Source organism: Lissotriton helveticus, chromosome 10, assembly GCF_964261635.1.
Source record: "Lissotriton helveticus chromosome 10, aLisHel1.1, whole genome shotgun sequence".
In the NCBI taxonomy this organism is placed as follows: Eukaryota; Metazoa; Chordata; class Amphibia; order Caudata; family Salamandridae; genus Lissotriton; species Lissotriton helveticus.
The window spans coordinates 105,318,064-105,341,510 of record NC_136071.1 but is presented as its reverse complement, the minus strand read 5'-3'; positions in this window follow the sequence as shown (position 1 = coordinate 105,341,510).

The following is a 23,447-nucleotide window of genomic DNA, read 5'->3' as shown; positions in this document are numbered from 1 at the left end:
TCACGTGTGATGGATGGAATATAGATGAAATGTTATAGATGTGGCGAAGAAGAATACATGTCCTTCAGCCAGGCATGTGTAGAAAGAAATGTTAAGGTCAAGAGGGAGATGAGGGCACTCTGCCCATGGACAGATGTGCAAACATTTCAGAAATGTGAAAGAAGCAGAAGAATTTTGTGAAAGTGTTTGGAACCCAACTTTTAAATATATATATCAATTGACTGGAAACTCCTTGATGTGTTAGTTGATTCTGGCATTTATGCATACTACTGAGCACTGATTCATACATATATATTTTAAAGAAACTATAGAAGAATTAAAATGTTTCTAGCTAACATAAAAGAAAGTTTAAATTCTATTTAGGACACGGATGTGAGTGTCAGGCTGTTCTCTCTTTACTTTATTTTCTCCAGCAGCCATTTCCACAAAATCATTTTAACGATACAACTACATTTCCCATGAGCCATTGGGAAAAGAAAACAGAAGCAGTCCTTTCAATCACAGCTCTGCCTTCTGTATAATGGTCCCTGCAGCCCATTTATCTCACTCTTTCTTCCTGCGTACATAGTATTCATCAGTCTGTTCTACTCCTGTTTATTGGATCCCATTCCTAGAAGGGTCAAGGAGATACACACTGTCTGTCAATTCATAAGAAAAACTGGGTCATAACCAAACAACCTGGTATGATATGAAACAGAGCACATCTTTTTAAAATTATAGACCAGACATATTGTAAGACAAAGACATCGTTATCAATTCTGGCATGCACTTGCACCTGATGTACAATCCCATACTCATAGATTACATTGCACCATCTTGTGCCTTTGCTAGAGGGTGCTTTCAGGAAAAAGCATTGGGTGGGCTAATCCTCGCCTCCGTGTCCTTAAAAGAATTGAAACTTTCATTTACCTCAGCTCGGAAATTTTTCATTCCATGGCAGGACCTGGAGACAAGGATCAGGCTAGTTTACAGCTTGTTCACAACTACGCTTGCCAGAAATGGAATTAGTTTAAAATGAAAGGTCTTAAAGGTAGAGTTAGATGACCAGTCAGCAGCGTTGAGGATATCCTCACGTCTTGCTCCCAAGACAAAATCTTTACAGGCCATTGTCCCTATCTCTGAATGGGCTCCAAAACAGGATGTATCAATGCCTAATTCTTGCATGACCCATCTGTCCCATCTGGCAATCATAAGGGAAGAAATCACGTTATGGGGCTTCCGGAGAGCAATCAATAGTTGTCTTTCTCCATGAGGGGCTGTATGTCGTCAGTAACCACTTCATATCTTTTAATGTGTGGACTACACACAATTTAGAGTTGTATTTTGTTCAGCAAGCAATATGGAAAGTCACCCCATCCGGGGCACAGACTCTACCTGTCTTAACCAAAGCTCGAACATCTAAGACCTGGAGGCAAGAAATCAAACACAATAACATTGCCAATTTCACAAATAGGTGTTTCCTAGAAAGGTATTTGTCAGAAGGCCAAGACTGAAACAGTGAAAGGATTTTGTTAACATCCCATAATGTGGAAGAATCCAATTCACAAGTAGATTTAAGAAGATTTATTAGACAGCACAGCATGTAGTCCTGACATGGCAACAGCAGAAAAGTAACTGACAGGCAATGTAGAATGATACATGAGCAGAGCTCTGATTAGAACATAGAACCCATACAGAAACATAATATGTTGCATGCTCTTAAAGGAATAAACCAAGTACATGTAAATAATGAAGATACACAATAATGTAGAATATAACACATCTCCCTTATTCACAAAAAGACCAAAGGAAAACAAAAAGTTTAAACAAAATCTTGCAGAGACACAGGCCTCCTTCTGACTCGTACATCATTTTTAATTCTAGAAGCAACAATCACATTTTGGTTCATGACTGAAATTGTCACAATGAATCAAATCTCCATGAGACTGTGTAACATTCTGTATAGGACATTTTGCTACTTTTCTCGAGTTGCACACCGTACCATCTTGAGTGATCACAGTATTGTTGAAAACCTTTTTAATTTGAATAGGTCTGCCATACTTACTCATGCCTTTACTAACCATAAATGGTTTCAAAATCCTGACCCAATCACCCACCTTCAAATTGTGTTCCCTTGTCTTCCACTTATTATTGTACCACAAAGCTGACCTGTCCTGCTTGCAACTAACTTTGTTGGCAACTTCTTGAATATTTACCTCATTTTCTACTAGATTTTTACATTTTTCCTTAAACCACCAAGGACAAATGTCTGAAGCTGGATCCCTTCCTTCAAGTAATTTAAAAGGGCTAATCTCCGTGGTGGTATGTGGAGTTATGCGATAAGTCCAAAGTTTTTCCCTAAGAACATTTAACCAATTACCTTTTTCTTTGATAGCATCACAGATAAAAGTTTTAAGAACTCGATTAAAGCGCTCAACCTGTCCGTTCTCATGTGGTTCATAAAGGGATGTGCGAAAGTGTTTGATAGTGCAATTTTTCAAAAACGATTGCATCTCTGAAGAAAGCAATTGCACACCATTATCAGATACTAAAGTAGAAGGACATCCTTCTCTAGCAAAGACTTCTTTGAAAAAGGTAATAACAGCACTAGTGGTAGCCTTGGCCACAAATTTCACTTCTGGCCATTTTGAATGATAATCGATAATCACCAAAGCAAAACGTGAAGCTTCCGGTAATAATTGAAAAGGGCCTGAAATATCAAAAGCAATCTTATTCCATGGACATTCAGGCCATTTCACAGTTCTGAGGGGTGGGGTATGTAATCTTAACATCTTGTCACTGGCACAACACTCACTACACTCCCTAACCGTCCGGTCAATTAATCTATCCATTCCTGGCCACCAAAAATATAATCTTATTAACCGCTTCATGGCCGAGATCCCCTGGTGAGTTTTGTCTGCTAATTTCAATATCAACTCCTGTACTCCACTGGGTGGGATACATTTCCCATCTTTAAAAATCAACTCACCATCACACCATAATTCTTCTGCTACATTGTAAAATGGGAGTAAATCATGTCTAATGTTAGTTTTGTTGGGCCATCCTTCTAGATGATGTTTTTTTAACAGAATGTACTTATCATCAGCACCTTGACATTCCATCCAAAACTGTTCAGTAATGTCTTGATACTGAGAAGAAACTAAGTCAGAAATACCCAAAACAAAATCAACTTCCCTGAGCTCATTCACATTATCACTACTACTACCACATGGAAGACGTGAAAGACAGTCCGCAGTAACATTTTTTTTCCAGGTATATATTCCACTGTGAAATTATATTCCTGTAACTTAGATGCCAAACGTGCAATTCTTGCCGTAGACTTCCAGCGTACACCTACAGATAAAATATGCAACAGAGGTTTGTGATCTGTTCTAAGAATAAATTAGCTGCCCCATATGTAAATTCTGTAATGTTAAATAGCCCACACACAGGCAAGCAGCTCCTGTTCAATAACAGCATACTTACGCTCCGTCTCATTCAATGTCCTAGAAGAAAAGGCCACATTCCACTCAATGTTTCCATCATCTTGAGATAAAACACAACCAAGTCCATACAAACTAGCATCAGTGGTAATAATACATTTTCTACCTATCCTGAAAGGCTTCAAGTTTGGTGACTTGACAATATCATTTTTAATATTTACAAACGCCCTTTCTTGTTCATCCTTCCATTCAAATGCATTACTCTGCCTTAACAATTTCCTTAACGGTTCCATTTTAGTTGCAAAGTTTTCAACAAATTTACTGTAATACTCGTACATACCCGAGAATGATAGTAACTGTTCCTTATTACTTGGAGCTGGAGCATTAAGAATAGCTTCCACGTTCGATTTCTTGGGAACTAACCCTTCCCCAGAAAGTGTGTGTCCTAAATATTCTACAGATTTCCTGAACAACCTGCATTTGTGCGCCTTGAGAGTGAGACCAAAACTTTCTAGTCTTCTGCAAACCTCATCTAAATGTGACACATGTTCTACCTCATTTTTGGAAAAGACCAAGATATCATCTTGAAAACATTTGACAAACAAATCAAGATCTCTAAAAATTTGAAACATAACACTTTGAAAAACTGAGGCAGCGGATGCCAGATCAAAAGGCATCCTTTTGTACTGAAATAGACCCATGGGTGTAATAAAAGCAGTGTACTTTTTGGATTCTTCAGTAAGTTCAATTTGATGGTACGCTGACCTAAGATCCAAGGTGGTGAAGATCTGCGCACCATCAAATAAGGAAACAAGCTCATTGATATTGGGGAGGGGATGACAATCAATGATAATGTTGGAATTAAGAGCCCTCAAATCAATGCACACTCTCAACTTTTGATCGAGTTTACGTACTAGAACTATGGGCGAAACCCATTCCGATGACTCGATGGGTTCAATGATATTATCTTTCAACAGATCATTTAACATTTCTTTTAACTCACCCCTAATATTAAGAGGAACTCCTCTCAACTTTTGTTTCACAGGAATAGCACCCTCCTTAAGGACTATTTTATGCGCAAAATCTTTCAATTTACCTAATTGGTCACAAAACACTCTGTTAAATTTCTTACCCCAATAAGAAATGTCATTTTTTCCATCTATCATAGGACAGATAACACTTATCAGATCCTGCTCACTGCAAAGAGATACAGGATCTTTCCCACGTGGATTTAAAGTAATACCTAATTCCCATTGGTTATGCCAACCGAGAACATTAACACCTTTTAAGGCAATATATCGTTTAATGTGAGCTGATCTGCCTCTAAAAACTAAAGGTACTCTCAGATAACCTTCAATATAAATTCTATTACCATTAAAGTTCTCAGCTATGATGTCAGATTGTTGGTAATTAGAAAATTAACATACTTCTTGTAATTTTTCATTAAAATATTCCCTAGTAATTATTGTCCATGGAGATCCTGAGTCTACCATGAGTTCAATTTCAACCGACAAAATATGAAAAACACATTTGGGTGACTTTCTGCTGCATAACATCACACACCCTCTTTGGACAATAGAAACAACCGCGGCTGGTGACAGAGCGGTTCCGTCACCAGCATGCGCCCGCCGCACAGCCCCCCGGCCCCTTAGCGCTGAGCGGAATAGCCGCCACAGCGATGAGGTTAATAGAAGACACTTTTGCAGGAACAATATTATTGTTGGATGAGCGTGATTGTCCCACACGTGATTGACTGTTATAACGTTTTTCTCTGCAAATGTTGCTAAAGTGCCCTAACCTTCCACAAATATTACATTCTTTATTTATAGCCGGACAACCCTGAAAAGATGCAATATGGGATTTGCTGGAAGAGGTGAGGGTGTAACTTCCAAAGGCTGCCCAAGCGAGGTCCAACAAGGTCTTTGATCGAGTCCCCCCAAATGATTGACATAGTAAACAGCCACTACATTGTCCAACATCAAAAGGACAAGCATTGCACCTTCTCCTTGGTCCAACACCGGAGTGCAAAAAAGCCCACTTTAAACTCCAGGCAGTTGATATGCAGAGACTTTTCTGCGGAGGACCATTTTCTTCTGGTGGAGAACTCCTCACAGCATGCGCCCCATCCGGAGCGGCTGGCATCGGATTCAATCACCAGGTCAAGTTGGGAGCCGAAGATCATTCGACCATTTCACGCCTCCCTATGGACCATTTCCTCCTTCGTCTTGTCTGAGATCGGAATCAACTGGGCATACAAGAGGCCTTTCCGGAATTTTCAGACGTTGCAATGCCCTGTAATGGAGAGGGCCCGGAAAAATAGCCCGGATGGAGGACAAGAGGAGTCCCACAATCAATGCCAACTTCCGAAGGGAAATCTGTGCTTTGAAGATTGTCCTCCTGAGCTCGTGCCTGATCTTAGTCAACTTCCGAGCGGGAGACTGAGGGTTGCTTTGACAGAGTCTATCAAGAACCCCAAAAATTGCACTGACAGGGCTGGTACCAGCGCGGACTTCTCCGTGTTGACCATGAAACCCAACAGCTCTAGAAGGTTGACAGCCCTCTGAAAGTTTAAGGAGATGCACCGCCTGCATTGGTCCATGATGAGAATCAGCTTAGTAAAGTTCCAGGGGGCTGATGATAGACCGAAAGGAAGGGATGCAAACTCCAATTCCTTGGTGCCCCACTTAAACTGTGAGAAGGGTCCGCGAGGCAGAAAAAACTGGTACCCCCAAGTATGTGTCCTTTAACTCCAGAAGGACCATCCAATCCGAAATCTGGAGGAGGTCTCTCAAAAGATGGATACCTTACATCTTGAAATGATGGTACAGGAGCCATGCATTGAACTCCTTGAAATTGATAACTGGACATTGCTTGCAGTTCCATTTCTCTACTAGAAAAAGGTTGCTGAGGAAGCTGTGGAGTTAAACTGTCAGACGAACTATTACGCCTTTCTGCCATAGGCTGACAATCTCTTGATCCACTGGGATCTCCTGTTCCTTTGAAAAGACTAGAGGTCTTGGGTGTTGGGTCTGAGACAGAAGTCCAGAAAATTCTATGTGGAAACCCTCTACCGTTTGAAGGACCTACGCATCTTAGGAGAGTTTTTCTCAGTTCAACAGAAAAAAGGTCAGCCAACCCCCAATTTGAATGCCAACCGGGTCTTGTATCCCCTCCTTGTACATTGTTGAAGTCCCCGCCTCTGGATCCGCCTCTGCCCTCGCAGCCGCGAGGGAAGGGCTTAGTCAGGTAGAAGTTCCCAAACTTGTTGGAGTCTTTCCATTGGCCCCGGTGGGAGTCGCCACTTCTGGAGGCTTGATGAATGGGAAAGCCTGTCGAGCACCCCCTACCTCGACCGGCTGTGGCAAAAACACTGGGGTAAACATCCTCTTAATAGAGGACTGAGCTTTATCCAGTGAGTTGAAAACATTGACAAATTTGCCTAGCTCACAAATAAAGTGGTGTCCGAATAGGTTGTCCTGGGCTATTGTACCCGCTTTTGATCTAGAGAGTTCTCCCAACTTTGGGTCAATCTTAATCAACAGCGATCCGCTCCGTTCGGTAGAAATCGTGTGTTGGACCTGGATTTTGCCAAGTCTCATAGGGTAGCCTGGCCTAGGGTAAGACAGTCAATATCCAGAAGCACAAGTGTGAAGTTTGCATACCACCCAGCAGTAACTCAATGCAGTTCCACTTAAAAACGACACTACACCAAATTTTTGTGGAAAAATACGTGCTGTTTTATAAAAATAGTACTAGGTTCTCTTTTCCACAATATATCCTTAGTCAGTACAGAAAAATACATTTAGTCCATGTCTCTACCAGTTACAATTGTTTTAGAAGAGTTCTTACAATTCAATTTATCAGCATTAAGGTACAATTCATAGGCTCTCAGGAATAGTGTCTTGCCACCTTACAAGCACAGGGAGTCTTTGGACCTCCAAGATAGGTTAACACCAATTACCCCCCACTCTACTATTCTGAATAAGCTCTTCTCTAGACCTGTCACAAGGAGGTTTATATCTCAGCACCACGTAATCAGCGTTCCAGATCAGCTTTAATACAATCAGGTTCCTTGTGAAAGTCTTTAAGGCTTCTGACGGTTTTAGTTCACTCTTAGTGAGGCCAACCATTAGTTTCCGCCCCTCTGCCCTTCGATCATAAGATCTTCATCCTTCACTCACCCCCCTTCACACACTCCTTACTTTTCACCGTTGGGCCCACTGGGCCAGAGTATCGGATCACTGGAGAAGGGAAGTTCACACCGGGGGGGGGCTCAGCGTGTAACAGTCGGCCGCTTGACCCTCCTCACCCGCTACTCCAGCCCCTCGTGGATAGAGCTGGCGCGGGGTAAAAGGCCACACAAGCTGAAGGGACCCGATTCCTCCTCAGGGGCTGACTCCGCCTTCCTTGAGGAAAGCGGTCTGACCGGGCATGCGCGCGAGATTAGCGGCTCAAAGACAGAGCCTGCTCAGCTCCGGTGAACCTCCTCCTTTGGTTCCGCCCTCGCTCCAGGACCCGTGTTCACTCGGCGGGGCCTGCGCAGTTCGAGGGAGGGATTCCCAAAGCGAACTTCCAACCACAGTCACCAGTCTAAGCAAGCATGGAGTGGCCTTCGCTACACGGCCAAACCACTCGGCGTTTCTGCCCCAGGCACTTGGCTTTAGCCTCCGTCCAGGATGAACCCACTACCCCTATTGTGGCAGTTCGTTACCACAGGTACAGAGAGGGGGGATTCTGTTGAAATACCAGATGACGCCTATTTCTCTCCTAGTTCTTGTGGCGACTGACCAGGCTCACAGGTTTCTCTCTCCTCCACTACAATTCCTGCTTTGGTCTAATCCTCCATTCCTTGAGTCTAAATCAGGACCTTTCTTACTGGGCAATAATCGGAGTTACACTCCAGTTCAGTCTCCCTCACCCAATCTTTCTTCTGGGGGCTGGATGGGGATATGCGCCCAGGGTCTCCAGGATTTCCTCTGGCAGGGTCAGGTCGGTAACTACAAGGAGAAAGGGGTGGTGAAACAGTAAGGAAGCGTCCCTACACTGGGAGATCAACCCTCTGATTATCCTACCCCCACCTTATGCTACAGCCTTTACTCCAGCTAGCCTTCTCTGAAAAGACAAAATGGCTGCACTACAGCTGGCCTTATATAGGGTGGCCTCAGAAGGTCCAGAAGGGACCGGAAGGTTCTGGAAAGTCCCTACTCTAGTCTATGGGTCCTGTCCAGGGGTGACCGTTATGGCAGTTAATGGCGACCATTTTGTGGGTCCCATACTCTCCAGTCAGAAATGGCACCTAGGCCTCAGGTAAAAAACTATGAGGGCAAAAGAGCATCTAACCCCTAGGACAACACCGCAAAAAAATAATCCAGTGGACACAAAAAGGGATGAAGGTATGAGGGGCAAAAAGGGGTCAAAATAAATAATAAATTGGAGGGACTACCCAAAGGCAGACAGGTCTAACACGCGTCCCCCCCCCAGCTGAAAGTGGGGAGAGCTACCCAACCCCTTGGGAGTCCTCATCACTAAGGCGGAAATACCTAGAGAGACCGTCTGGTCCAGGCCGATGTTCCACCCAGAAGTCCATTCCCTGTAGGGAGATGGACCATCTCAACAACTTGGGATTTTCCCCCTTCATTTGCATGAGCCAACGAAGGGGTCGGTGGTCAGTCTGAACCAGGAAGTGTGAGCCAAACAGGTATGGCCGCAACTTCTTCAGAGCCCACACCACCGCAAAAGCCTCCCTCTCAATTGCACTCCACTTCTGTTCCCGGGGAAGCAGTCTCCTGGACAGGAAGACTACAGGCTGATCCAGACCCTCTTCAATGAGTTGCGATAACACTGCCCCATGCCATGTTCTGATGCACCTGTCTGGACAATGAACTCCTTGGAGAAGTCTGGGGCCCTCAGGACCGGTGCTGCACACATTGCCTGCTTCAGTTTTTCAAAAGCTTGCTGACAAGCCTCTGTCCAAACTACCCGTCGAGGTTGTTTCTTTGAGGTAAGCTCTGTGAGGGGCGCTACAATAGTGCCATACCCCTTCACAAAGCGACGGTAGTAACCTGTGAGGCCCAGGAAAGCTCGGACCTCAGTCTGGGTCCTGGGGGGTTCCCAGGCCATGATTGCCTCAATCTTTGCCTGGAGGGGCTGCACTGTTCCCCTACCCACCAAGTGTCCAAGGTACACAACCAACCCCTGCCCAATCTGACATTTGCTGGCCTTGATTGTCAAGCCAGCTTGTTTCAGGGCCTGGAGAACTGCTTGCAAATGTTGTAAATGGTCCTCCCAACTGCTGCTGAAGACAGCAATGTCATCCAGGTAAGCAGCGGAGAAACCCTCCATTCCGGAGAGGACCTGATTCACCAGCCGCTGAAAAGTGGCAGAGGCATTCTTGAGCCCAAAGGGCATCACACAGGGGGGCGGAGCTAGCCGGCGTCGATGGCGGACGCGTGAGCCCTCGGCTCCTCGCAAAGCTCCAGAATTATCCTGCTTAAATATCCTTAATGAGCTCGCTTTGGCTATAACTGGCAAGGGACTATCGGCTGGCACCCCGGGCGGCTTTTGAGGGTCCCGTCGACTGGGTACGGAGCGCAAATTCCTATACATCCTGGTGCGTAGTGACTGGGGACTTGCTCGGAGCGGACTAGGCCGTGAGCAGCGGACTATCCTAGTAAGGAGGCCGGGCGACGTCACTGTACGTGCGGCCACAACGTTGGCGATCACCGCACGCTGTGCGAGCAGGGTCATATCTGGCACGGGCACTGGTTGGTGAAGCCCTCTACCTTCCTACACGGCACTGCCCTGGTGGGTGGGGGACTGGAGAAGCAGTGGAGCAGCGGAGCACCTACACTGCGGAGCCTTACCACGTGGTGCGGCGACACCGGACCCAGCGTAGCTGCCTTGCTCGCCTGCACAGACCACGGGAGATTTCGCCTTCTGCGGAGAGACTGAGCATTGGGAACGATTGAACAGGACTGGCTCCCGATTGGCACTGAGCCGCTCTGGGGACTGCTGGCGGTGAGGCGCTGTCGGCCATTGTAGCCGCCATTTTCTTCGCCTCGGCCAACTGACTGCAAGCGCCGAGGTTCCGGGTGCGGAGGTGGATTCCTGCTCGGCCTGTGCGGCGCACTTCCAGGCACGGTCTTGCCACGAGCTGTGCATACGATGGGGAAAAATGACGCGGCCCAGGGGAAGCTCTCCTTTGAACGGCGCCGTCCGAAAGGTTCGGAGGCTTCGGCACCGGTCTCATCACCGAGGGGCGCGGCAGCAGCGCCGACCCAGGCTCCGACGGAGCTCAGGGACATGTTGGCAGCCATGGAGAAAGGGATTCAGGACAGTATTGCTGCGGTGGGCACCAAAATAGACGCTCTGTCGTACAGAATGGACCGTATGGCAGAGCGCGTGGACAAGCATGCGGAGCGCCTTGACATGGCGGAGCGTCGCCTCACGGAGGCGGAGGAAGCCCAGATGGTATGGGACAAGGAGCGCAAGCAATTCGACAGACTCCTGACCGTCATCAAGGACAAGACGGAGGATCTGGAAGCACGTTCCCGCAGATCCAACCTACGAATTACGGGAGTGGCGGAATCCACGCAAACGGGGAAAATGGAACTGTATGTGGAGAAACTCCTGAAAGCACTCCTGGGAGAGGAAGTTTTTTCCCCCATGTTCATCGTGGAACGCGCCCACCGCACGCTAGGCCCGCAGCCCCAGCCTGGCTTGCCACCTCGCCCCATAATCGCGAAATTGCTCAACTACCGCGATCGCGACACGGCCCTGAGGGTGGCGCGTGAGAAGGGCAATCTCCAACATGAGGGCATGAATATCTCCCTCTACCCGGACTTTACAGCCAAAGTGCAAGAGGAACGGCGTCGGTTCGCGCCGTACAAGAAGCAACTCAGAGCGCTAGACCTGGACTATGCCATGTTGTACCCCGCCAAGCTTCGGATCAACACTGGGGGGAAGTCGTACTTCTTCACGGACCCGAAGGAACTGCACAAGTCCCTTAAAAACTGGATGCGGGAGAGGAAAGAGAACCGGAGTAGCCGGGAGGACGAGGAGGGGGTATCCCTGGCGGAACAGGACTGAAAGGCGGCAGAGGATGGGATCGACCCTACCCATGTGGACCAGGTCACGGTCCCGGACATTGGGGACACCCCGACCTAGAGATAGCTCCTGATCCACGCAGTTGGGACGGACAACCTGGTTACCTTATGGTGCTGGTAAGGGGGTATGTACCTCGCGGCAATGTGCACTGAGCCGGGGTAGTTGGACACCGGGGTGCTGAGTGACACTTTTAATTCGGCCTTGGGCACTGACATTTGCATGGAGCTGAGGGGGAGCAGAACTTGCAAACTTTTGACACAGTTAGGGGTGCTCTGCATTGGTGCGCTCTGCCCCCGAGCTTTTGGTTGGTTTTTTTTGGTTCACTGTGAGGTGGGTGTAGGACTATTTGACACCACACTGATCGGGGATTCATGAGGGGGGTGTGTGGGTTCTGTCTGGCCAGGTTGGAGGAGGTCGGCTGTGGGTGGGTCACTGTTCTTGGGGTGGGTAACGTTCTTGGGGAGGGGAGAGGGGTTGTTTGGTTGGGGTTGGTGGTGGGGTTTGCCGATGATGTGTGTGTACTGACATGCCTTGCTGTTCTTGTCTGCGAGTGCCGAAACTCGAGCCTGGGTGGGGGTGTCCCACTGAGTCCAGCTTTATCCTATTCCTTGGTTCACGCTTTGATCTCACCTGACAATGGCTGATACCACACCGATTTTGCATGCACATGCCCGCAATGGGCTGAATTTAATGACGTGGAATGTGCGGGGACTGAATGACTTCCGCAAAGTACGGAAGGTTCTCCACTACCTTCACAGACACCATGTTGACATAGCTCTACTGCAGGAGACACACCTACCACTCTCCAGCAGAATGTTCGGGTCCAGGGGGCTCTCGGGGAACACTGTGGCGGCGGGCTACACGACACATGCCCGAGGGGTGTTAATTTGGGTTAACCCGAAGTCACAGCTGCAGCTCACTCCGGTACACTCGGATCCGGACGGTAGATTTGTACTGGCGAGATGTGTGGGTAAGGGGTTGGACATGCTGCTGGTGAACGTCTACGGCCCGAACTATGACCTCCCTGAATTCTACAAGACCCTGGCAGCTATTGCAAGAACACATACACAACCTTGGGTACTCTGGGGCGGGGACTTTAACTTTGTGTTTGATCCGTCGCTAGACCGCTCTGCGGGCCCTGTCCGCAGGCCTGTTGCCTCAGCTACGTCCATGGCAGCTGAGATGGTCAAATCTGACTTATTGGACGTCTGGAGGGAAAAACATCCGAGGGCGGGTGGGTTTACGCACTACTCTGCATTCCACGATATCCATACTAGGATAGATTACTGGCTGGCAACTCCCCTGGTCCTAAATAATATACACACATGCACAGTCCTCCCTCGCACGCTTTCTGATCACGCTCCTATCCTCCTCCACCTCACAACTCCCAGGAAGGGGATCCCTGCCTTCACATGGCGGTTCCCGCCTTTTGCACTGCTAGATGGGGCCTTCAGGGGGGAGCTGGCGGAGGCCATAGAACAGTTCTTTACTGAAAATGTAGGCACAGTGGAGGATTTCTTCACTGTGTGGGAGGCATTCAAGGTGTACATCAGGGGGGTGGCCATATCGAAACATTCTGGTGTGTTGAAATCCATACGTAGGGACCTCACCACCCTGGAGGCGAAGATGGCTGCTCTGGAGGCGGAACAGCTACGGTCGGGCTGCACGACCGGAGCCGGGGCCCTGTCCCAACTCCTGACTGAGTTTCAAGCGCTAGCGGATAGAGAGGTCCTTCATATGGGCAAATACGCCACGGCGAGGCAATATGGGGAGGGTGAGAGGCCTGGAGCGCTCCTCGCACGTATGGCTCGTAACACCAGACGGCCACTGGTAGTGGAGGGCCTGAAGACTCCGGAAGGGGACACGGTGACGGACGAGGAGCAGATCCTCCAAACATTCAGGAGTTACTATGCGGAACTATACCGTACGAAAACACGGGGTGTGGAGGGTGAGATGGAGGACTACCTAGACCATTTAGCCATGCCGTTCCTCAAGGATTCGGACAGGGAATTCTTAATGGCGCCCTTCCACCAGGATGAGATATTAGAGGCGCTGGCGAGCATGCGCTCATGTAGCGCGCCGGGTTCGGACGGCCTTACGGTCGAGTTCTATAAGACATTTAAGGACCTACTGTTGCCACACTTTATCACATTGTTTGATGCCATTTGCGAGAACGGGGAAATGCCGACCACCATGCGCGAGGCGCTGCTTATCACCATCCCCAAGCCCGGTAAACCCCCCGATCTCTGCGGCTCGTACAGGCCCCTTAGTCTACTAAATGTAGACGCCAAAATCTATGCAAAAGTACTAGCTACTCGTCTGGCCCTATTGGTACCTGGACTGGTCGCCCCGGAGCAGTCCGGGTTTGTCCCAAGCAGGAATCTGACCTATAATATCAGAACAGTGTTGGGCGTGATGCAGCATATAAAACAGGAAAACAGCGCATTGGCGATATTTTTAGACATGGAGAAGGCGTTCGACTCGGTCGAATGGCCCTTCCTGGTACGGGTGTTGCGCAAGTTGGGACTGGGCGAACAGTTCCTTCAGCAGGTTGGTGCGCTGTACCATCGTCCCTTCGCTAGGCTCCGCATGGGAGACAGGGTAACGGACCCGATAGACATAAGCAGAGGCACCCGACAGGGCTGCCCTTTGTCGCCGCTACTCTATGCTCTGGTGGCGGAACCCCTGGCGTGCGCCATGCGGGAGTACCACAGCCTGAAGGGGGTTAGCTTCCCCACTTACAAGATAGGGATTTCAACCTACGCAGACGACACGCTGCTGTATGTTAGAGAACCGGAAGTCAATTTGCCTGCGGTCCTCCGAGAAGTGGTCCGATTTGGCTCACTATCGGGCCTGAAAGTGAACTGGGACAAGTCGATCGCGTTCCCGCTCACTCCGGTGACGCGGCAATTCGACATGGACTACCCACTGCAATGGTCGACTGACTCAGTTCGCTACCTGGGCATCCAACTTCACTCGGACCCGGAAGTCCTTGTTCGGGATAATTACGGAGTTGCCTATACCAAATTAGTGGACGATGTTGATCGGTGGATTCGTCTCCCACTCTCCCTCTCGGGTAGGGTTGCACTGATGAAAATGGTGGTGCTCCCCCGGTTCTTATTCCTCTTTCTGAACTTGCCGGTGGTTTTAACTAAGACCTTCTTTCGACAACTCACCTCGGTATTGGTGAAACTGGCTTGGGGGGGGAAACAGCCTCGGGTTAGTTGGAAAACTCTGACCCTACCCTGTGAAATGGGGGGACTGGGAGCGCCGGACCTAGAACGGTATTACAGAGTCGCCCAGGCGTCGCACTTATATTCCTGGGTACACGGTGACTCGCGGATCCCGCACCTTCTGCTGGAACGGCTGTTCGCAGCTCCGCTCCCTCTACCTGCCACAGTCTGCTTGCCTACGGACCGCGCGACTGGCCGAATGGTCTCGCTGAAAGCGACCAACCACGCCTGGAATTGCCTGGTGCGTGCGCGGGGCTGTACACTACTTTACTCCCCACTGTTACCGGTGGAGTGGGCCCTTTGGCTCGATCCGCTCGGCGAGAAGGGAGTAATCAAAGCGCTGTGCTCACTTGGCGTTACCAAGATGGAACACCTATTTGAGGGAGGCGTACTCAGAACCTGGGACCAGCTGCCAGTCGCCGGAGCGGGACACGCTCTTTTACAAAAATTCCAATACCATAGGCTCCGCTCGGCCTTTCGTGAACTACTGGGGCCAGGGTTGGAGGAACCTGAAGAGATCCCGGAACTGACTTATATACTGAAGTCCACCTCTGCAGCGAAACTCATCACGCAGCTTAACAAGCTCGGTGTGACACAGCAGTGTCTGCAACCGTCGAAGGCCAGGGAGGCCTGGCAGGTAGACCTACAAACTCCCATAGACGACGGAATGTGGCGCTACTGCTGCACGAGCACGCGCAAGATTTCCCTGAACGGTCGGCATCGCCTGGTGCATTTCAAATATCTTCAACGAGTGTATTACACCCCTGCTCGCCTTCACCGCTATGGCCTTCGCACATCGGCCGAGTGCGAGCGCTGCCGGACTCCGACAGCTGATTTTTTCCATCTAGCTTGGCTGTGCCCTGGAGTACAGGCATTCTGGGCTGAGGTCTTCACGGAACTTGGGCGAATGCTAGGGGAGCCATTGACTCGAGCCCCTGCCCTGGCGCTACTCGGTTACTCGAAGCCGCTAGCCCCGGGACTGCGTCGTTTGGTGGACCTGGCGCTGCTCCTGGCCAGACGAGTGGTGGCGACATGCTGGATGAGGGGGCCCCTCCCCACCACAGCTGCATGGCTCAGGGACCTGCAGTACTGTTGTACCCAGACGGAACTGTATAGCGACCTCCTTCCGCCCAGAAGCAGGCCTAGGAATTTTTGGGTTCTCTACAAAGAGTACAAGCAGAGAAGTGAAGAGGTAGACTCTGACTCCGCTGAGGAGGTGGAGCTGCAAGACAGGGTAGTTGAGATCGAAGCCCATACTGAAATCGGGGACGCGGGGGAGGCGGGAAGGGGGAGGTCCCTTGCTGTCTGAGGGTAGCTGTAAGTGCATGTTGACGAGCTGCCGATGGGTAGCTACACTAGTGTGGGTCTGTGGAGGGGACGAGGTGGGGTCACGGGGTGGGGACAATTGGGTGGTAGCATAGTCGGGATGGATTAAACAGGCGCACAGTCACACACACGCGGGCGAGGGGGGGGTTTGTTGGGATTGTTTCAATTTCTTGTTAGGGTAAACTGGACGTTGGATCGTACTTCCGCTAATGGACAAACGGATTGCCAGTTGACACACCACCGCAGGACACTACTTGCATTGGAGGCGCTTGCTTAACACTGATGCAATACTTCCTTTCTACTTTGCCGCCAGGCCTCCGGGATGCTGGCACTAAGGCTGTGTACTATTGACATATATTCGACTCTGTGTATCTGGTGCCACGTGCGATGTTCACTGATGCTCATGTGATAATGCTGGTGTTGTCGATGGCTTGCCTATCAATAAAGATCTGTTTAAAAAAAGGGCATCACACAAAATTGGAAGTGTCCCTCAGGCGTGGAGAAGGCTGACCTTTCCTTTGCTCCATCTGTCAGGGAGATCTGCCAGTACCCTGAAGTGAGGTCAAAGGTACTCAAGTATTGGGCAGCTCCCAGCCGGTCAATTAATTCATCCGCCCTAGGGATCGGATGAGCATCAGTTTTGGTAACTGAGTTCAGTCCCCGGTAATCCACACAGAACCTCAGTTCTGGAGTGGTGCCTGGTGGAGCTGCTTTTGGCACTAGAACCACCGGACTGGACCAGGGGCTACTGGAAGGTTCTATAACTCCTAGCTCTAGCATCTTGGTAACCTCACCATGGATGCTAGCCTTCACCTTGTCTGACAGCCGGTAGGTCTTTGACTTCACTGGTGGGCTGTCTCCTGTGTCCACATCATTGGTACACAGGTGGGTCCTTCCCGGGACAAGAGAGAACAACGTAGAGTACTGCTCCAGTATCTGGCGGCAGCCCTCTCGCTGTTCAGGAGTTAGGGATGGGGAGAGAATCACTCCCTCCACTGACCCATCCTTTTCCTGAGACGAAAACAAGTCTGGGAGAGGTTCGCTTTCCGCTTCCTCTCCTCCATCAGTCACCATCATTAAGATGACCTCGGGCCTCTCATGGTGGGGTTTGAGTCGGTTAGCATGTAGCACCCGTAGGGGCTGTCGAGGGGTCTTAAGGTCCACCAGGTAGGTGGCCTTACCCTTCTTTTCTAACACCTCAAAGGGGCCTGTCCAGCGATCCTGGAGGGCACTTAGCTCTCCAGGCTCCATTACCCACACTTTCTGGCCAGGCTCCAACTCCACCGGGTGAGCGTTGTGGTCATACTACTCTTTCATGACTGCCTGGCTGGCCTCCAAGTTGTCAGAAGCTTGCTTCCACAACTTCGCCATTTGGCTCCTGAAGGCCAGCATGTAGCTCACCACATCCTGGGGGGGTTTCCTGGGAGACTTTTCCCATCCATCCTTCACCAGGCTGAGAGGACCGCGTACAGGGTGCCCATACAGAAGCTCAAAGGGGCTGAAGCCCACTCCCTTCTGTAGTACTTCCCTGTAGGAAAATAGCAAACAGGGTAGGAGGACGTCCCATTTCCTCCGCAGGCTTTCAGGCAGACTTCTGATCATGCCCTTCAAGGTCTTGTTGAACCTTTCTACCAGTCCATTTGACTGGGGGTGATAGGGAGTGGTGAACCGGTAGGTCACTCCACACTCCTTCCACATTGCCCGCATGTACGCTGACATAAAGTTGGTCCCCCTGTCGGACACAACTTCTTTGGGGAAACCCACTCGGGTAAAGATCCCCATCAGGGCCCTAGCCACCACAGGTGCAGTGACAGTCCTCAGAGGAATTGCCTCTGGGTACCGGGTGGCATGATCCACCAGAACCAGGATAAACCTGTGACCAGCTGTTGTTGGTGGATCCAATGGCCCCACAATGTCAATGCCCACCCTTTCAAAGGGGGTGCTAACAGGAAGTGGTTCCAGGGGAGCTTTCAGTTTCACCCCTGTTTTCCCACTGGCTTGGCAGGTTACACACGTCCGACAGTAGGTGTTAGACGCCACTTTTATCTGAGGCCAGTAAAAGTGGGGGACAAGCCGAGCAAAGGTCTTGTCCTGACCTAAGTGTCCTGCCAAGGGAATTTCATGAGCCAATTCCAGCAGAAAGGCTCGGTACCGTTGCGGGACTACCAAGGCCCTTGATGAACCAGGTAAGGGTACCTTGGGTTCACTGTAGAGGAGTCCGTCCTCCCAGTAAATGTGGTAGTGTCCCGCAACGTCCCCTGCTGCCTGGGCCTCGGCCTGACGCCTCAGTCCCTCAAGGGTAGGGCACTCCTTCTGGCCCTTACAGAACTCCTCCCTGGTAGGCCCTCCCTCCACATGCCACTCAGCAGGGATGGGTAGGTCCTCCAGGGAGACTACTTCCCCCTCCACGGACTCCTGGACCACCCCTGCAGGTGGCCGATCTGTCACATGGGGTGTGGAAGCCGAAGCAGGCTTCTCCTGTCTTCGGGTCTGTCCCTTTTTGGCAGCGGGCTGGGCCATTGTTCCAGGCTCCAACCCAGGCGAACTCCCTCTCTGGGCAGTCGCAGACCTTGTGCTTGCACAGGCCCAGTCAGGTGTACCCAGCATCTCTGAATGCGTCCGGTATTCCACCTCTCTCCAAGCATTGTGCTCCATGTCATTCCCCAGCAGACAATCGACTGGCACGGCAGGGCTTACGGCAACTCAAAGTGAACCTGCAACCCCTTCCCACTCAAAGGGAACCTCGGCCGCAGGGTAGTGGCCCATTCTGCCGTCAGCCATCGCGGCGGGGTGGAGTACATTGGGAATCACCTGCTCTGGAGACACCAGTTGACTTCTCACCATAGTCATACTGGCTCCTGTATCTCTCAGAGCCTCCCCTCTCTGGCCATTGATGGTGATCCACTGCCCATACTTGGTAGTATTTGGGGGCACCTGGATCTTAGGAACCATCTCCCGTTCTCCCAGGGACACTAAGGTGACACCCGCCCACTCACCCCCCTTATCTAAGGGCAACTCCTCCCCGAGCGCTACACTAGCTACTCCCGGGGCTTTTCCTCCGGTGGGAGGGGGTGGTCTCTTTGGGCATCTGACATCTCCCTTATAATGTCCAACACCACCACACTCAAAACAGTGGACAACCCTTGGCTGCTGGCTCTGGCCAGGATGAGGATTTCTGGGCGGGTTAGCCTTAGGGGTGAAACCTGTTCCCTTTCCCTGGAAACTGTTTTGGGGACCTTTAGAGAACTCCCGTTTTTTATCTCCCCCCTCCTTCTTCTGAGGGGCGCCCTGTCTGGCCTTTTGGGAATGCCCTCCTGTCCCCTTTGAGGACACCCGGGTACTTGCCCAGATGTCCGCCTCCTCTGCAAGCTTCCGGGGGTTGGTCAGCTTGCTGTCCACCAGGTGTTGGCGCAGCTCGGGAAAACATTTCTCGAGTAGATGCTCTTTAAGAAAAAGGTCATACAAACCCTCATAGTCCTTCACCCCACTGCCCTGTACCCAGCCCTCCAATGCCTTCCTCGCATAGTCCAGGAAATCCACCCAGTTCTGGGTGCTTAACTTGTGGCTCCCCCTGAACTTTTGGCGATACTTCTCCGGGGTTAGCCCAAACTTTCTGATCAATGCTAACTTCATGATGGGGTAGTTGGTCTGCTCCTCCGGTTCTAAGGCTAACAAGGTGTCCCGACCAGTAGGAGGCATGTATTTGTACAACCCACCCCCCCAGTGTTTCTCCTGGATCCCATGGGCTCTTAAGGAGACCTCATAGGCAGCCAGCCATTTGGCTATATCGTCTCCCTGACTATAGCTGGCAACTATATCCTTAGGCAGGTAGGGTCTGGACTCCCTGGTTGGTTCTCTGGTTTCGCTGCCACCATTTGGAGAGTTGGCGAGTCCTAACTGTAGAGCCTTGAGTTCTAGCTCTTTTAGTCTAAGCTCATGAGCCATCCTCTGTTCCTCCCTCCCCTGTTCTAACCTGGCTAACTCCCACTTCAGCTTCCTTTTTTCCCTCCTGTCTGTTAGTTCAGCTTCGGTCAAGCTTCCTCCAGAGACACTACTGCCCCCCCTTGAGTAGGTCATTGGTCCTGGAAGTAGGTTTCCCATCTCAGGATGGAACAATCCCTCTACCTCTATGACTGTGTCCTGGTCCGTCCCCTCTTCCTTCGCCTTCCCTTCTCCATGTGCTGCCACCCAAGCCCTCAAGCTGGTCTGGAGCTCCCCCTTCTTGGCACCCCGCTTAAAGAACACTCCCATCTGTTGACAAAAGTCCCTAAGCTGGGCCACAGAATAAGTGTCCAGTTCTTCCAACGCAAATTTCATTTTGCTAAAGGCAAATCAGGGACAGGCACACAAAAAAAATGGAGTTACAAGGGCAATCTGAAGCTACCTCCACCCCACCACCAGGAATGAATTTGGAAAAAGCAAAAGTAAAAATTAGGAAGGCCGCCAGGGTGTAACAGTCGGCCGCTTGACCCTCCTCACCCGCTACTCAAGCCCCTCGTGGATAGAGCTGGCGCGGGGTAAAAGGCCACACAAGCTGAAGGGAGCCGATGCTCGCCTCCCGCCCGATACCTCCTCAGGGGCTGACTCCGCCTTCCTTGAGGGAAGCGGTCTGACCGGGCATGCGCGCGAGATTAGCGGCTCAAAGACAGAGCCTGCTCAGCTCCGGTGAACCTCCTCCTTTGGTTCCGCCCTCGCTCCAGGACCCGTGTTCACTCGGCGGGGCCTGCGCAGTTTGAGGGAGGGATTCCCAGAGCGAACTTCCAACCACAGTCACCAGTCTAAGCAAGCATGGAGTGGCCTTCGCTACACGGCCAAACCACTCGGCGTTTCTGCCCCAGGCACTTGGCTTTAGCCTCCGTCCAGGATGAACCCACTACCCCTATTGTGGCAGTTCGTTACCACAGGTACAGAGAGGGGGGATACTGTTGAAATACCAGATGACGCCTATTTCTCTCCTAGTTCTTGTGGCGACTGACCAGGCTCACAGGTTTCTCTCTCCTCCACTACAATTCCTGCTTTGGTCTAATCCTCCATTCCTTGAGTCTAAATCAGGACCTTTCTTACTGGGCAATAATTGGAGTTACACTCCAGTTCAGTCTCCCTCACCCAATCTTTCTTCTGGGGGCTGGATGGGGATATGCGCCCAGGGTCTCCAGGATTTCCTCTGGCAGGGTCAGGTCGGTAACTACAAGGAGAAAGGGGTGGTGAAACAGTAAGGAAGCGTCCCTACACTGGGAGATCAACCCTCTGATTATCCTACCCCCACCTTATGCTACAGCCTTTACTCCAGCTAGCCTTCTCTGAAAAGACAAAATGGCTGCACTACATCTGGCCTTATATAGGGTGGCCTCAGAAGGTCCAGAAGGGACCGGAAGGTTCTGGAAAGTCCCTATTCTAGTCTATGGATCCTGTCCAGGGGTGACCGTTATGGCAGTTAATGGCGACCATTTTGTGGGTCCCATACTCTCCAGTCAGAAATGGCACCTAGGCCTCAGGTAAAAAACTATGAGGGCAAAAGAGCATCTAACCCCTAGGACAACACCGCAAAAAAATAATCCAGTGGACACAAAAAGGGATGAAGGTATGAGGGGCAAAAAGGGGACAAAATAAATAATAAATTGGAGGGACTACCCAAAGGCAGACAGGTCTAACATCGTGCAATTGGTTTTCCCAGGAAGATAATGGCTCTCTGACCCAGCATCAGAAGATATGATAGAGCCGGAGGCTTTTGCATCCTGTGCCAGGTCCATGATTTTTGACAGGGGGTCTGTCACATCCAGGAGCTTATCCTGGTACGACCACTATGATCTATCAATGCCCTTCTTGGAGTCATAGACAAATTTGACAAGGAAGATGGCCATCTTGGCGCCTATCTCTGGTGTGACGACCATCCTTCCCCTCCAAAGATAGCCTAGGGCATTCTGCTTTCAGGCAGCCCCTCACCTCCTTATCGAGCGGTTTCGTCAGGCGGCTTGACATGTAGGCCGCTACCGTGGGTGCAGGGCACCACTCCGCCGAACGCAGGTGTAGCAAGTCACCGGGGTGTAGCAGGTCCCCCTCCAAGGGTTGTACCATGCCTGTGGGTGGACCAGAGTCAGCTAGGGGGCTAGCAGTATCACGGGCGTCATAGGTAAGAAATTAGTTGTACTGGATACATTTAGTAGGTTCAGTTACCAGAATAGCAGAAGGTGCCACATGGCAGAATAGAGATAGCCCTAAATAGTGTGAGGCAAACACCACTGTGACCTGGCAGCCTTTAGTGTATGGTCTGCCAGACAAGGGCTTACACCAGGGGAGCAAACTGAAGCCCCGCTGATGTAAATCCACTGCTTTCCGTGGCTCTATTTAGAGCAGTAGATTTGCAGGTTAGGCAGAGTGAGGGCACTACTGACTTACAGTGCTGCTCTCTCTCTACAAATCTCTAAATGACCTCCTAAGGCTAGGAAAGGAAGGGTGTTGCATTTCAGAACTGACGCCTTAGATTTGTAATAGCAATGGACGATGCAGGTTAGGAATCTCATCAGTGGTGGCCGGCACAAGTAAGAGCGGCGGAGCGGGCGGTAAGTCGACAGACGATGGGTTAGGAAAAATTAAATCAAAAAAATAATAAAACCACTTCCCTTGCACTTAGCGCATTGCCAAGTCAGCGATGCGCAGAGTGCAAGGGAAGTGGTTTTATTAATTTTTTTATTTCATTTTACCTATCCCATCGTCTGTTGACTTATCCCCCCCACCGCCCCCGCCCCACCTCTCTTATCTGTGCCGGCCACCACTGAGTCCCATACAAGTAAAAAAAAGTGTGTATGGTCAAATAGCTGGGACAGAGACTGCCAATCAGGGTAGTGCTGCAATGCACTCAGAGTTGGGTGTGGGAATGAGAGACATTGCAAGGATGCCATGGGCCTTGAAGCATGCAGGAAAATGACTCACCTTCCTCCAGGCTAGACAGTCGAATCCATCATTGCGGTTCACAATCCTGTGGCCTAGTGTTACCTTATTTTCTGCTCTAATGACAGCTATGCCCACTGGTGGGCTCATTGCTGAACGAACTGGAGGTTCTCCAGGTCCGGATTGAAAGGTATTGGTGGATATATGTATGTGGTTGCTGTGCTGGAAAATGTATGACAAAACCCATCAGAGCTTGGGAATGATGACGTGTGATGGCAGTGCAAACATCAGTACTCAGTGGCTCTCTTGGACAAAGATTCCATGTAAGGAATCATACATTGCCACAAATAATGAGTCCCAAGTTTTGATTCCTTTAATGGAATGTACAAAATGGATTTGTTGGAGTGGTCACAAATTGTGCACTGACTTCTAACGAATCCATTAGTATTTTGAGAATCGGCCTATGTATTAA